Source organism: Nyctereutes procyonoides, unplaced genomic scaffold (assembly GCF_905146905.1).
Source record: "Nyctereutes procyonoides isolate TBG_1078 unplaced genomic scaffold, NYPRO_anot_genome, whole genome shotgun sequence".
In the NCBI taxonomy this organism is placed as follows: Eukaryota; Metazoa; Chordata; class Mammalia; order Carnivora; family Canidae; genus Nyctereutes; species Nyctereutes procyonoides.
Window position 1 is genome coordinate 64177114 of NW_026575135.1, and position 14263 is coordinate 64191376.

A 14263-nucleotide genomic window follows, 5' to 3' on the forward strand; every position below is an offset into this window, starting at 1 on the left:
AAATTTAGTTTTTATTTATATTTTTCATTCTAATATTTTCATTATATTTAGTTGTCTTCTGAAGTCACCCACTCTATCTTTAATTCCTTAGATTTTTAATTGTAATTATTTGAACATTACACCTAATTATTTGATGATCTGGATTTCCTGTAACTGTTTCTATAGTCACTCTTTTCTGTTGGGTTTTTGATGATCTATGTTTCTGAACACCTGATTATTTTTGATACGGTGCTAGATAGTGTATGTAAAAATTAGAGAAATATTTTTTGAGAGGACAGAAAATTTTTTTGCCATGTGGGCCAGAAACAGGTACCATTACACCACTCAAGACCTGTATTTGCAGCAAAGCTTTAGTTTGGGAACCAGCAGCATAGTTTCTGATTAGACTTAATCCTAGGGCTGACCCTTAGAGAATCTCCCTTAGAAAACTGTGGCATTTACCAGGACAACTTCTCCTTAGATCTCTCTAAATGGAAATTTTTGTCTCCTAACCTCCTTAAAACTCCTGAAAGTTCTGTTCAGTTTCTCAGCCTGTCATCTACTGATAAGTACATGAAAGCAGCCATTTATTGCCTTTAAGCAGACAGTAACCTTTGCCTATAAATGACTAGGAAGTAAAACATTTTAGACTTTGCAGACCAAGAGAAGAAACTGAGTATATTGTACAGGTAAATATATAGCAAGAGAGAAATCTTATATCTGTCCCGATCCATTTTCCTACAGAGGGTGACCCTGGGTAGTCAGCACACTTTAAGGCCCAACTGCCACGGAAGAGATCTCCTCCAGATGAACAATGAGCAGCCCAAGGAGAGATGCTTAGTGGACTGGGCAGGCAGAGATAATATATTGAAGGGACCCAACTGTCCATTTTAGTCCCTGCCTCACTGAATCTGAGAACATTATTCTCTCCCGTTGGGGAGCCAAGCCATCTCCACGTGGGTAGTTCACCAGAGTGGAGCCAGTTCACTGAGCTATCAATTATGACTCAGATTCTAGGTTCCTGGCAGATACCAAGAGCACAGCTCTCAACTTTTAGGTAAAGACCAACATGGGCCATCAACAGTAGCAACCCACCACTACTGGCATGGCTGGGAATAGAGGGAGAGGAATGAATGAAGGAAGATGTCCCAGCCTGGTCTCCATGGCTCAAGGGTATTTGTGAGCCATACAAAAATCCAGCAGGCTAGATTTGGACTAGATATGGCCTATAGTTTGCCAATCCTAGCTTTAAAGTGAAGAATTACCTTTGATACCAAACTATCTACTCTACTTCCCTTTTTAAGATTTCAATCCAGAAAAAAAAATTTTTTTAAGGAAAAGAATAGACTTTACTAAAATCCAGTGGGAAAATATATAAACTGTACATAACATAAAAACATCCATGTTTACAAAGCTGCAGTCTTGATAATCCACCAGCCATAGACACAGCACCAAGCTTATCAGTCCCAAATTCCCTCATCTGTGCTAGAGGGGCTGGTTCAGTTGGGTCAGACTTGCTTTCCTGATACTTTAGGACTGGTCAAAGAAGCTGGCATGGCTTGGTCGCAAGAAAACACAAAACCACCCTTCTCAACCATGAAGGGTTCTGTGTTTTGTTTAGTACTAAATATTTCTTTATACTCCTGACTGACCAATCTCTTGAGTATCCTGGGTTCTGGAATATTTACTATTCTTCTAGTTCTTCCAGCTAGTTCTGATGGCTGAAGGTAGATTGTGGTGCCAGAGCAGCAGCTCCTTCCAGTCTGTAGATAGGAGCAGTAGCTTCTCATGGGGAAAGGCAAGGCTGAAAAGTCCACCACAAGGGTCTCCTGAGTGACCAAAGACCCTGTGGCACTGACCCTAGGCCATGCGGCATAGCAGGCGGTGCCATTCTACAACAGATTCAATGAGCTTTGAGAATTGGGTATGAGGAGCACATCCAAGACAAGAAAGGGCATTCCAGAGAGGCTCTCCATGGGGAGGTATTACGATCAGCCAGCCCTGGGCATAGAAACCACCAACCTGGGGTAAACCCCTTTGCCTGCAGGCTAATGGCCACAGCAGAAGTGCCAGCCATTCTTCTGTTTCTAATCAAAGCTGTGGATTCTCTGGGCAGCCTCATTTATCAGACAGGCAGCCCAAGTGAGCTGCTGGTGGTTAGGGCTGTTGGGACTTGTGTTTTCAGCCAAAGTTTCAGCCAGAAGTATCTGGAGCCTCTGCAGAGGCAGGGGAAGCAGATCTTAAGACGAAGCCTCCTAAACTCATGCCAAGCTTCTTGCAGTCACATAAAGCTCAGGAAACGGTTTTTCTTTAGTTGCACCTACTGAGTGGTCTGGGACCACTCTCGGTTGGCAGCAAATTGGATAGAGAACTCCAGGTGGGGTCAGAAAACTTCCAGCCCCTGTCCCTAGGTGCCCTCCTTGGAGGGAGGGAAGCAGCTCTTGGCTGGTGCTCTAAATGAGCTCCCAGGGCCCAAACAGGATCTGGTGTTCTGGTCACAGGATGCTCTTGGCTTTCAAAACTCAAATGAAGTATGAGGCCACCAGCCCCAGCTATTCCTGGTAGCACTGCTCTGTCTCCAGCAGCTCCCAGGAAGGGCAGGTGCATTTCCCCTCCTAACAGGTGGCACACTACTCTTGCACCTGGCACCATGCGCTGGTGCCTGGCCTCTCCATGGTGGGCTGAGGAGGTCAATGCTCTCACAGAGAATTCATGCTGCCTACATAGCTTTCTCGCCTTTTTTTTTTTTTTTTTAATGCATGGGCAGACTTTTCTCAGTAGAAGATATAGTCTAAAACAGTTTCTCAATCTCAGCACTATAGACATTTTGGGGCAGATAATTTATAGTGGAGGACCTCCATCCACTGGATGCCAGTATCACTTCCCCAGTCCTCATAACCAAAAATGTCTCCAGACAATGCCAAATATCCCCTCAGGGTAATATTGCCCCAGTTGAGAACTACTGGTAAAAAATAACTATTGTATCATTACCAGAAGAGGCAGCTGAATATATATTTAAATTCCTTGAATTCTGATTATTTTTATGTGAAAAATACTGAAATATAGCATTATAAGGATTATATAACCTATAAAATGCTTGGCTTAGTGTTTTGTATATAAGACACTATTCTGGAGAACTAGAAATGTGCCTAAAAGTATGTAAAGATATAAAAATAGTTAATATACTTAGGATATGTCAGTAAACAATTATTAAATTTGCACATAACCCATGCTCATTAATAATTTTAATTTATTACATGTTTATAAAGTTACAGGGTTTATCTAAACCTCTTTTACATTTATTATCCTATTTCACCCTCAGAATAATGCAAGGAGATAGGTACATTGTTAATGTTCATCTTCAACATGCATAAATTGGGGTACAGAGATGTTAAGGAAGTTGCCCAGTACTGACAGTAGGTAAGTGACAGAGCCAGGATTCAAAGTGAAACTTTCATTCTCTAGAGGCTGAGTTTTCATCATTTGCCATTTTTAAAGGAATAAAGCTTAGTAATGAAAATGTGCTTTGAATTCCTGGTTGCAAGGATTTCTGGATGTGATTGATTGATTGAATTAGTCACTGTGTTTCTCTTCAGGGTTCTTTTAATGCTTTCTCATATCTCTTAAAAAGGATGAAGACAGAGTTCATTTAAGACCATTTTGTTCAGCACTTAAGGAAACTGAATAATGTTCATAATAGTGATATGGTGGATTATATGTGTGTGGCTTTAAACTGTCCCAGGAGGAATTTATATAGAATTTGTAAAATATTTCCTGACAGCAATGGTTCTTAAGCACCATCATGGCCAAAAATCAGAATTTTCCAAACTGGAAAACATAAAAAACAGCTCACTGCATGCATGCTACAATTTACCAGCATAACTTCCTAATAGGATTTTGGTCATAAATATATTTTTTAGGTGAAAAGTCACTATTAAAAGTCATTAAAAACCAAGAAGAGATTACTAGATGATGTAGAATAAGTACAGAGAAAGGAGAAGAGCAGACATTTTTAAGTAACATCCTCTTGTCCTAAAAATCAACTGTATTACTAATTAAAAATTAATACATAAAAAAGTATAGGGTGTACATACTACTATAAAATTTGGAGATCAAATTTGGAGGTAAATAGTCATATACCTGAGGTGAAATAGGGAAGACATGATGCAAAAAGGAAAGAGATTTTAGGGAAGAGGGCAAAGATGTGGGCATAGTTAAATTTGGTAAGCAGAAACAAATCTTTATTAGAGATTATACAATTAGAAATAGGTATGTCAGGTTAGGATACCAGACAAAAGGGAGCTGAAGAGAAAAGAAGGTCCATAATCTACATGAAGTTCCCCTTAATTTATTGGTGAAATAGTAAGCTGTGTGTATTGTGAGTGAGACTCTGCAAGGTCTGGAAGAGAACAGCTACTGGAGCTGAGGGCTAGCTGGAGATTTCAGCATCTGTCAGGTGCTAGAACACACAGCAGTCCAACAAGAATGGAACGTCTCTCCTGAAGAGGTAGTACTGGGCTGACTCCCAGGAAGTCACTTACTAGTCCTAGAATAATAGCAAATGATGACTCACTTTAACAGAGCTGTTTAAAAAGCCTCAGGATAAGGATGGTTACTAGTAAGGTGATGCCTTTGAGAATAAAACTCAACACTTCCCAGAGAAAGATAACAGAAGCTGACCACAAAAGCCTAAATGTTGGAATGAGTAGACAAGGTGCTTTTGCACTTACATATATTCAGAGACTTAAATGTTCATAATCAATGAACTGATGGACCTGCAAAATAACTACTTGAAAAAAGGGGGGAGGGAATGTGTCAGTGAATGGGTTAATACAACTTAGAAACAACAGAATAAAAAGAAAAAAATAGATTTAAAGATCTGTGAGTTCAAATTAAGTGCTAAAACATATATACAAATGGTGTCCCAGATAGATAATGTCAAGGGGACAGAAAGAGTACATGAAAAAAAAAAAAAAAAAACCACCAAAATTTGGTACAACAACATAAAACCAAGATCTAGGAAGGTCAGCAAAACCCAAAAAGAATGTACAGAAATAAAACACATTTAGATACATCACATCCTAACAGCTGAAAAACATAAAAAAGATGAAATATTAAAAGGAGGAAGAAAAACAAAACCTATGAGAACAATGAAATAAAGGACAATTGACTTCTAACCAGTGCAGACCAGAAAAAACATTATTTTAAGAGTTAAAAAAAATTGTCAACTCAGAATTTTATATTAAATGAAAATACTCTTCAAATGTGTATTTGATATAAAAACATTTTAAGATTAAAAAAAAAAACATGAAACAAATTCTTTAAACTGTTCTTTAAACTGAAGGAAATAGACCAACACAGCAACTTCGAAATATAGGAAGAAACAAAGAACGTAAGTACTATAAATACATGGATCAATACAAAAGACTATATTTTATTCTATTTCTTTAAAATACATGTAAATGAATAAATGAATTTTAACAGTTTATCATGAGGCTTATGGGTGGACATATATGACAACGATAGCACAAATTCAGTAAGAAATAAAGACAGTAGACTATTGCAATGGTTTTATACTTCACATTTAGTAATGTAATAAATGGTGATGCATATTAACAACCAAGAGGAACCATTAAATATTACGTATATTCACATAGAGAGACAGAGATATGCCCTACAAAGCCAATACGGAAACGAGGATTGAATATATGATTAACTTGAAATAAAGCTCAATGATGGAATAGATCTCAAAAAAAAAAAGTTTCTCCAGATTTGGTTTCATAATTTCATATTGAAAATTAAACTCATTTTTGTTCAAACTGGAATTAAAAAATCAAGTATATTTGACAATGAAGGCCATGAGGTATGCCAAAAAGAATAGTCTTAAACATTTAAAAACATTGTTCAATGAGCACACATGTAAAAAATGAGTATTAGAAGTCATTTAAAAATCAAGTCACAAAACTTAGATTTTAGGCATTCCTTCTTTAAACAAATATGTATTAAATGCCCATTTTGTGTCATGCACTGTTCCAGGGGCTAGAAACAAAGAAAAAGAAGGGAGAGGGTGTGGAGGAAGGGTACCAGGTGAGAGAGAAGGAGAGGGAAAATGTCTAACAATAAATTCTATGAAGATAAGCAGGGGCTCCTGGGTGGCTCAGCAGCTTAAGTGGTAGATACTTGGTTTCAGCTCAGGTCCTCATCTCAGGGTCGTGAGATAGAGCCCTGCATTAAGCCCTGTGCTTAGCATGCAGTCTGCTTAAGACTCTCTCTCTCCTTCTGTCCTTCTTCCCTTTCCACAAATAAATTAATCTTTAAAAATAAAAAAAGCAGCAAGGAGGTGAGAGACTGCTCAGAATCAAGAGGAAGGGGGTCACCATCCTAAGTATCAGAATAGCCCTCTCTTGGACAGTGACATGCAGACAAATATCTCAAGATGGTGAAGGAAGAAGCCATACGAGTATCTGAGAAAAAAAAAAATTCCAGGCAGAGGAAAGAACACATGTAAAAATGTTCTTAGCCAGGGATTTGTCTGATGTGTTCTATAAACAACAAGTAGACCAGAGTAATTGGAATGTTGTCGGCAAGAGGCCAAAAGGTTAGAAATGAAATCAGGTATACAGGGGGAAGCCCACTTTTTAGAGCACTGGAAGAACTTCAGGTTTTCTTATCTTACTATCAACTACTTTGGGGGTAAATTTTTATCAAAGTAGGATAAAATAAAGTGAGACCTTAGACAGTTATACAAAAATGCCCTGAACATTTAGTGGGCACAGTCATGGTGAGTTTTGAGATAATTTGATCTGTTTCAACTTTCTGAAAATTACTATTAGGTTGAGAAGAGAACATGATGTTGACCATGGTGATCAGTGAAGAGACTATTATAATAATCCAGGTGAGAGGTAAAAGGGATTTGGATAATGATCACACAAGTACTAAGGAGCGATTAGCTTCATAATAGATTTTAAAGGTAGAGCCTACATGGTAAGAAAATGGATTTTCAGTAGAGTACCAGAGGCAAAAGGAATCAAGGATATCTTGGTACTCGGCTAACTGTAAATTATGGTCTACACAACTGGAAGTGGAGATTTACCATCAAATGAGCTGAGGAAGAATGTGAGAAACCTTGGTTTATGGGGGTTAGATTGAGGACATTTTTTGGACAAGTTTAATATGAGTGTATACAACTATGAGACAAATATATGCTATTCAAAGCTGTGATGACTGAATGTGATCACCAAGCAATGACTGTAAAGGGAAGGAGGTGTGGTACAGAGCGAAAGAGATTAAGTTAAAAAAAAAAAAAAAACTAAAAACTGAGCCTTGGAGCAGTTTAAAATTGCAGACCATAAAAGAAGGTAACTATTAGCTTTTAGGTCAGAAGTATACAATTTAGGGATCCCTGGGTGGCCCAGTGGTTTGGCGCCTGTCTTTGGCCCGGGGCGCGATCCTGGAGACCCAGGATCGAATCCCACATCAGGCTCCCGGTGTATGGAGCCTGCTTCTCCCTCTGCCTGTGTCTCTGCCTCTCTCTCTCTCTCTCTCTCTCTCTCTCTCTCTCTCTCTGTGACTATCATAAGTAAATAATGTCATAATATCAAAATATTAAAAAAGTATACAATTTAGAATGAATTATGCTAAGAAAGGGAAGAAGTTATACACAAAATTCCCTCAACAGTTATGAGACACAGACATGTGACAAGAAAAAAAAATGCAATTTTCAAATATGATGCTGTGATTGTAAGGAAATTCTTAGAAAATCTCAAATTGGCTGTCATCCCACAATATACAGAATTTCAGAGTTGACATCAGTTCAGTAGTTGTGTCTAATAAGTAAATGGCAGAGAAATGTGCTGAGTGAAGGATCAGGTTTTACTGTCCCTATCCCTAGGAAGGTGATGTACTCGCAAAAGAAGGGCTCTATCAAGGTATCTGCTTTAAAGTGTTTAATTCAGTATATGAACAATGACTAACAAATGAATGCATTGTTAGAGGGAGGCTGAATCCCTTTTAATTCAATGGTTCACGTGTACCTAACTTGGAAATAGGAAGGGAGGGAGGGATGGAGGGCGGGCGGGCAGACTTTAAAAGATTTCATGATGCCACCAACTTCAGTCTCAAGCATTGTTCTAAGAATCTAGTCTCTGTTATAGTTCTCTTCCTTTCTAGGCCTTGCTTATAGATGAATGTTCACTTGGGGCTCCTCTCAAATCCAGGCTTTGTATCTTCCTTGATTAAATTCCAACAGAAAAAAAAAAAGATAACCTTTTCCCCAAAAGTTCTAACTCATACTCTGGGCCTGAGTCTGATGAGTTTTGATTAGGTTACACTGGTATCTATAAAGGAATCATTATGGCTGGGCCAGGGATGGAAGAATATGGAGTGTGTTGCTGGGATTAACCATATGCCACAAGTACATGAGATAAGGAAGGGAATGGTTTCAAAGAAACATCGGATTAGTCTTTTGAGGAGGGAAAACACATGTGCTAATAAGCAGAACCCCCCAAAACCCCAAAATATATACAAAACATACATATATATATATAAAATATGGAATGTGTATGTATATATTATATGTGAGTTACTGTGTGCATGTGAGCAGTTAAAGACATCAGGGGAGTTGTACACTTTCAGATGAGACCTTTCAAGTTGACGTAAAGGCACCTGGAACAAAGAAGACTACTTAGAGATTGAAGGAATTACAAAGCAGAGGGATAGTGGCAATAAGATTGAATGAATGCTCATAATCAAGACACAAATCTGACTAGGGAACTTATATATGGAGAGGGAGGAAGGTAGCAAGGGAGAAGAGGAGGCGGGGGAGAGGGAAACAAGACAACTCATGTGAAATGCTGCTAAAAAGCCCTAAGTGCCATGGTAGAGAACTGACACCTCAATTATCAATTGGAATCCCTGGCCATTTGGAGAAAATGAGATGTATTATTTAAAATGCATTTGCAACCACTACAGAATACCCATTTAATAGCTGCTTAGGCCAAAAAGTATTTATTGTTTACTAAGAGTCCAGATGTAGGCATTTCCAAACCTTAAGCTGTTAACATTCTCTACTTTGATCCTTGACATGGTAACATTTGCCTTTGGGCTTCATATTCCCACACAGCACAACAATAAACTCCTCTTTATGCAGTTCTCCTTCTCAAGGAGGAAAATATATCCCCCAAAGTTCACAGAATATGTTTGATTACACCTCTTTCACCAAAATGTGACCACGTGCCCACCTGAGAGCGATCTCAGGCAAAGGAGGACAGTCTGCCAATATTAGACTAGGTCTATCATGAGTTAGACTCTGCATTGGGCATTTTGCTACTGCTATTCAATCATCATTCTATTGGTAAAAATAAAAGGGGGATGTCACTGGCTATTGAATAGATAAATAAGAGAATGTATAGAATGTATCATGTTTGGAAACCTAAAATTAATCTGGAATTTGCGTACAGACTAGATGAAGAAGCGAGTTATAAGGGAGTGATGGACAGTGTACAGAGGCAGGACATCAACCAGTGCACAGCCACCGAAAAACTGCCCAGACAGTAAAGGAGTATAAAGTAGAGTATAATGACTAATCTTGGAGGACATAAACCACCATCTAATGTGAAGTTATAAAAAAAAGAAAGAGAGAGAAAGATAGATCCTGTTTGGTCTGTACTCTGCATTATCAGATTGTTTAATTGCTTTAATTTCCTCATATCCTCAGGAGACCACTTAGAATTGTCTACTGTGTCTCCCAATTTAATTTCTATTGAATACTCTTAAACCTCCTTCCCATACGCTTCACCTACCCTCTGGCTTTCCTGGCAGAGGAGTACCGGTAGTCTTGTTGCCATCTTTCACTTGTTAAAATTTCTTCACTTGCACCAGCTTAATGCAACATTCAGCACTTGGCATTCTGCCATTCTGGTTACTCCTTTTGGCTTAGGCTTTCAGTTCCTTCTTTAAAGGAAGTTAATACCCACTGGGAGACATGGAGACGTGAAGCAGCACGTGGCAGGACAAGGGCAAAAGCAAAGTGTTACAGACACTATTAATCTCTCTATAAGGGTATGAGTAGCTAGCAAAATAAACACAGATAATAAAAGTTCTGCTTCATTCTGATTTCTATGTTTATATTTATATATATGAACTTATATTTCTATGTCATATATGTGTATATATTTTTAAATATATAATACATAATTATATAGAATATAATATATATATATTTTTTAAATCTATGATCATGGCTGTGCCTGTATCCTATCTGTTTCCTGCCCACAGAGCTACCATACAAGACCCCAGAAGTTTTCTAATCCAATGGGAATAAGTGCTTGCTGATTTGTCCAGAGGTCTGGATTATATGTCTACACTGCAGCACAATCAATCCATTTATTTTTCAAGCAGTTCCTCATGTGGTCAAATACAGCTTCCTAAAACAAACACCATCTTTGACCAAAACTTGATTCATGGAAGTAATCAGATTTCACTACTAAGTTTATTGAGGACGTCCTTTATAGGCAAAAGCCAGAGCTGATATTGTAGGTGTGGCAAAATAATTTTCAATAATAGAAAATTAATGACCAGAGATTAAAACATCCAGTGGTAGCAGTCAAATTACCATAAATTATAACCTATATTTCTCAGTTGATAATATGAACTGCTCCCTCATTCTCTAAAGTAATTGCTCCTCTTTTTTTTTTTTTTTTTTTTTTAATAAAGAAGTTTCTTCCTAATTTCATGACAAAGGAGACTGACAAAAAACCTCCCATCTACTCTGGAATGTTAACAGAAAGGCAACAAATTCTAGGTATGTAGAGCTCAGCTCTTCAATATCCTTATGTTCATGTAAAACAGTAATGCTAAAAAAAAAAAAAAAAAAAAAAACCCACTCCGATTCATTGTTGAAGTCTCTTCCAATTATTTAAAAATTAGATATCTCTATTTTTGTTTTTATGTTCCTGATAGCAAAGAAATGAGCTCTGAAAAATTTTATAACAATTATTGATTTAAAATATAAATTCTTACATAAAGATGGACTAACATATTTAACGTAATCATTCCCTTTGCCATGACTTTATATATATCAAGTATATACTTAATGATTTTAATATATTTTATTTAATGTTTTATTCTCAGAATTGGAAGATACTATGTCCTAAGTTGCTACAGTGATTAATTTTTTTGCCAACACATGGAAAACAGAAGACAGAGAGTAAAAGATGTTTTATGTAGCTAGCCACTTTTACCCATATCCTGGGTTGAAATATTTGGTTTTCTTTTTTTTTTTCTTTTAAGAGCAGTACTAACGACTAATATAGGACTTTACATGTTATTAACAGATGAGTAAGCCAAGGCTTTCATCAAGTTACCTTTCCCAACTCCAAATAAAAAAAATTTACGTACTATACAAATTAAAAAACTCTGCATGCAATTTAAAATATCTATTTCTAAATACACAACACCAAGACTAAATATCTAACATTGACTAAAAGGTTAAAGAGCTATCTTTGGTTTTTCCCTTATTGGCAAAATATTCCATCTGCTAGTTTATATCATCAAAACAGCTGGAAGACAATTCATTAGAACAAATAAATACTTACCATGCCATTCTACTTTCCCACACAGATATATTGGTTCCTCCAGCACAGTGTCCCTGGATACCTAAACGTTATTGACATTCTTTATACTGTACATGTTTAAACAAAGGTATCTACTAGTCTAGGCATGTCCCATCAGAATTCACAAACCATTTCACTGCAGCAATTACAAACGAAGATGGAAGAGCAATAAAAGGTATTAGCCATGTGATCTTGCAAGACTCATGGTAAAAGATGAAGTTTAAACAGAAAAGGACTTAGACCCTAAAAGACAATTTATTCTTCTTCCCTATGCACCATGTTTTATATTTTAGAAAAGAAGCTTCAACTTCAAAACTAATCAAAATACTAAAATGAATTTAATGTTAAATTTAAAAATATATATATGTTGGCTCTTCAAAAACAACTCAGGACTCAGCAAAGATAATGCACCAAAAAGCATACTTCTATTCACATTCTTTATTCATTTAGGATGTATTTATTGTGCAACCAATACTGAAAACTATAGAGGCCCGGCAAGAATATCCTGATGAATAGGTATGATAAGTGCTCTCAGAAGACTTTTAACCTCACCCTCAATTTTATACAGGCCCCCTTCATGCTTTCTAAAAGTTTGCAGTTTGAAATATTTGAAGCACTAGCCCAAATATCTTTATTAGCATAAAAATATTATCCTAGCAATAAAAAAATTAAAACAATCACTTCTTTAATATTACTTATTTCCCCTTCTTGGGTGACAGAGAATACAAAATCCATTTATTGCTTCCTTTTGCAGTTTCCAGAAGCCACCAAAATCATCTTCTCAGTTCTCATGCTATTTTTGATAGTTCTTTTTAAACTCCTACCTCAGCTTCTCCACATCGAATATACTCCTCCCATGCTGCTGTCTGATGGCTCAAAGTGGATTTGCTACACCTTTTCTCTGAACAAGTTCCTGAAACTCAGAGGGTTCATAATCCTAAACCAAATAGCTGTCCATATACCTGCCTTGCTGCAAAGCATTATGATCACCTTCTAGGAACTTGGTTTCTGTCACTTTCAAAATAAATCTGATATTTGGTTTTTCGAAGACCTACATACTTAAAAATAAATTAGTAAGTTGACTGAGAGGCTTCAGATGCCCAAATATCAGGCATGTGATCCTTTTTATATAGAAAATAGAGTATTTCAGTAGAATGATCATCCACTTATACAAAAAAATAAACCAACACATGAAATGCTTATAAGCAACTGGGTGAGGTTTCAGTGGTAAATAAAATTATTTTAAATTCCTCAGATTTATTTTAAGTCAGCTTTGGAATCATTTAAGAAATCATAAAATATGCAAGTCCTGGGCTGGTCCAGCTACTTAATTTTCCAGGATTATTTATAAATCACTTTTGTTCAATAAGTGAAACTACCTTCCCTGTTAAATTTAAATTATCAGATACTTCCAAAGTATTTCTGAAGCCAGCAATTGTTTTCTCATTTGCTACTTGGCTTGTCTTCAAACTTATTTAACATATGTAAGCAGTGTCTCAGATATCTCATCTACCAGGTTTTAGTGATTTGTTTTCCCACTGTAGCAGCATCTAATTTCCAGCAGACGGTGTTTCTACAAATAAGCTTCACAAGTGTGAAGCACCCATATCACAGTCATGCACAAATGTGCCCCCACATCAAGGGCAGGAGATAGTTAAATGGCAAAGCCCTGAGCAGCTGCAGCCAACAGTGACACAGGATCTGGTTCAAGAAACTACCTTAGAGACATTTCTCTGATTAATGGACTGAAGGATGCTGAAAGGGTTGCACTCTTTCTGCCAAAAGCCAGAGTGGTCTAAAAGTGGTGGTCAAATTCAAATGATCATCAGAATGACCTATGCAGCATTTTAAATCTAGAGATTCTTGGGCTCCATGCCCAGCAATTTTGTTCAGTAGTCTTGGAGGAAAAAAGAACAACTTTTTTTTTATGAAGTTACCCAGTTAGGAAACTTTCTCTAATCCTCTGCTCAAGCAGAATCAGAATAAATGATAGAATCATGGATCAATACCAACTTTCTATATAAATACCTATTTTGTTTGGCATATTTATTTTCAGATATCAATCATATACCTATACGTGTGTGTGTGTGTACATGCTTAGTTTAGGGATCAATCTTGACTACATTTAATCATGTGTCTGGGCATTATTTACTGACGCTTTTGGTTGTCTTTATAATGTCCACCCAGAGAAATTCAGATATTCTTACACAGGAATTGTTGAACTCAGGGGACCCAAATGATCAATATTCTCACTCAAGAATAAGTAGATCATGTAATCAGCAACCCTCACAGAAAAAGACAGCAACAAAGTCTATTTGGATTTTCATCTTCTTCAAGTGAAATGTGATGAAAGAACCATCTGAGCTGTGACCATATGGAAACCACTGATCCAAACCTTTCCTTCCCCCTGCCCTCACCATTCCTTCTAAGGAGAGGAGCGGCAACTGTACTGGGCCATTTTGCCAAGTGCAAAGTGCCAGCACTTCCTTACCTTCTAAATTTATATGGATAATTGCCACAGCACCCAGGAGCAGAAGAGCCAAAGTTATATATATGCGGGAGGCAAACCTTCATACTCTAGAGGTGATGCCACTTACACAATTTTTATTTGGGTCTACGTATTTAATCTCTCTTTCTTTACTTTCCTTTATCCAGAGAAATGGGGTAAATTT

The 14263-nt window shown here is 37.1% G+C and overlaps 1 pseudogene; it reads right to left on the minus strand.

Annotated features, from left to right (window-relative positions):
• Nucleotides 1-1674: 1674 nt before the first annotated feature.
• LOC129494630 (rho guanine nucleotide exchange factor 39-like) lies at nucleotides 1675-9824 on the minus strand (annotated as a pseudogene).
• Nucleotides 9825-14263: the final 4439 nt, after the last annotated feature.